This window comes from Monopterus albus, unplaced genomic scaffold, assembly GCF_001952655.1.
Source record: "Monopterus albus unplaced genomic scaffold, M_albus_1.0 scaffold143.1, whole genome shotgun sequence".
NCBI classification, from domain to species: Eukaryota; Metazoa; Chordata; class Actinopteri; order Synbranchiformes; family Synbranchidae; genus Monopterus; species Monopterus albus.
Genome location: NW_018128023.1, coordinates 745,472 through 748,561, shown reverse-complemented (window position 1 = coordinate 748,561; position 3,090 = coordinate 745,472).

Sequence of the window (3,090 nt, the reverse complement as noted above, 5' to 3'; positions counted from 1 at the left end):
CGTAATCCACCTGTGAGAGGTGGAGTGATGGTCGGTGTACCGGCTGCAGGGCAGAGAGCGACCAGTGAACAAATCAGATCTGGCTTTACCAAAGCTCGTCATCAACTAAAGAACGTTTGACTTCCCCATGTGGAACAATTAAGGTGTTAACGTTGTATAAGTACATTCATGAAGAACACAGGTTGACTTTGGTCCAGAGCTGCAGTACTGGGAGAGAACGTTTTACTGAATATCTTGAGATCTTCATCTGTTTCTCAGTCACCAAAGAAATAAAAGACACCATGTAGATACACTCCAACTAAAATCCATAATTAAGTCAAAGACCCTCCAAATTAATTGAAGAGATGATGAAAATTACATCCTCCAAGAAAATAATATCCAAGCTATATAAACTCATATCAAATACAGACTCAACAATAACAATACCAAAACTCAAATGGGAAAATGATTTAACTCTCCCCCTCAGCTCCGACTTCTGGACAGAAATGTGCAATAACATCTTTTCTGTGACCAGCAATGTAAACTTACAACTTATACAATACAAGACCATCTATAGGACCCATATTAGAGAAAGTAAAATGTTCAAAACAGGTTTCACTGACACAGACATCTGCTCACAATGCACTCTAGGTTGCACCGACAGTTACTTTCATGCTACTTGGACCTGCCAACCAGTTCAAATCAAACAAATCACTCCACATAAACCACTGGACCAACCTTCTGACAGAATACATCACATTAGAGAAAATGACATCAACTCACAAGAACAGTTTATCAGCATTTTATGACACATGGAACCATTTTTAATCACAGTTGTTGTAAAACACTACATCTTTTTGTAATGTCATGTATCTGTTGTTTGGTCCTGTTTTGTTCATGTCTTACTTTGTTTCAGTAAACAATAAAAACAGATCTTCCATCTGATCCTCTGAGTCGGTCCCTAAATTAATGGTTCTTCAGACGTGTTGGCACCACAGTCTCCACCTTGTCACCATAAACTCACCTGGTGCTGCTGAAACGATGAGGTCAACATCAAGGGTGGAAGGAAAGCGTGTGCAGGGAGCGCTCTTCACCACGTCAGTAACATCTTGACATTTCTAATGGTCTTGTGTGTCTGATTTTAATCTGTTGCTTCACTTCCTCAATGATTAACTTTGTAAAGCTCAGTGTCACAAAGCTCAAATGTGACTCCAGCAGCTTCACAGTCAGTCCAGTGTAGATCCTTAGAGCCTCGAGTCGGACCAGTCAGAGGAGATGAGGTGATGAGGAGACGTGACTTTGGTCTGTTTTAATGAGAATGAGCTTTGACTTCTGAGCCACTGCCCAGCTGGACTGAACAGAAATGTGCTTTGTTAGTAAGGTAGGAGGTCAGTGCTGCTCTAAACCTTTAGAAGCTAATATCTCTGCACTGCACGAAAAAAGAAGTAAAAAGAAACAACAAGCAGCGAAAAGTAAAACCCAGCTAAACACAGCATCATCCCCCAGCTGATATACACACGGCCAGGGGGGTGGGCTGGAAGGCCTCGGAGGACAGGAAGGTTTCCTGCAAGCCAAAGAGTGAGGTGCTTACACTGTGAAAAGTGGGGGCATGTGAGAGACAGATGCCCCGAGTTGTCTCGTGGCAGACAGGCCCAGGGTCAAGAGGGCAACCCTGGGACAAGGAGACTTATGAAGAAAGGACAGGGCCCCCCTCTTAAGTATTCATCACTGGGACAACAATAAAGACAGTGTGAGTCGTGCTGACTTTGTCAAACTCTATTTCCTGTAGTCCCAGAGCAAGGAAAGAGACGGCTGAGCTGCAAGAGCTGGTGTCTAGAATGTGACATTGTGGTTCTGACTGCACAAAACCAAATGACTGTGGGAGTGAAAGACAAAGAGTGAGACAAGCCGAGGCCATGGTGTATTGGTCTGGATGTGGATAACATCTTTATAAATTTAGTTAAAATGTGAATGAACGTACTAATGACGATTTGTCAAGAGGCCTCACTCCCTCAACCGAGTACTGACCTGTGAAATAAAGGTAAAGTTTTGGAGCAATGCTGGCACGTTTTCTACCTAGCTCCCAAACAGAAAAAGGAAGTTGGTCTGCATTGGGCAGTCCGGCACAGAACATTTCGATGCCAAAGGTTCCGCTTGCAACTACTCTAAATCAATTTGTACAGGAATACAATCTCTTAATATTCAAAGAGGGACCACGCTCTAAAAGCATAATTGAAGTAAAGCTTGACTATTGACTTAGTCTTCGTAATACCAAATGTGATGGCGCATATTTGTGTGCACCACAAAATAATGTTGCGACCTCCGGCGTGGAAGAGGGGAGCTAATGCTAACTATGCAGCTGAGCTAGCTAGCGGGATGCTAGCACCGGCTAATCCCGTTTCTCACTCAGAACATCTGAACTAGCTGACCAAGAAGAGAGTTTCCTGCCGGAGAAGTCAAAACAATTAAAAATGCCCCTTCGATGGCTCTCCAACCTCTAAAATGTAACTTTAATCAGTCAACATCAATAACCAAATTATGTCTATACCTTTTTCCTCTTTTACCGAGAAACAAAAACAACCCAACACCCGCAAATTAGCGGAGTTAAGATAGGACTCGAAATCATCACAGTATGTTCGCAACACCTTCATTTTACTTTAGAGTGAGTTAGAACCGTGTTTAAATTAACAAAGTCACTTTTACCGACATACCTGTACATAAGGAGAGCAGACGTATTACCGACCATTGCTGCTTCTGCTTCTTCTTCTTCTTCTTCTTCTGGTGTTCATTGGCGGTTTGCAAGCCAACCGAAGGTGCATTACCGCCACCTGCCGGCTTGTTTAATTCTGAAGCTGCGCCTGCAATCTGTCCAGTCGCCACAGTTGCTCTCCAGCAACTATTGTAAAACTTAAGATGTAGCATTGTTCAACCTACTATATATAAATATATAAAAAGAAATGTTAAGATGTAGATATATAATATACATTTTCACAAAACCGTTTTATCTATCTCTGCACTGAAAATAATAATAGACCTGTGTTTAGTTTGAGTGACAACTTGTTGATGTGAGGAAAGTTATGCAATAGATCCATACCTCCAGTGGACAAAAAA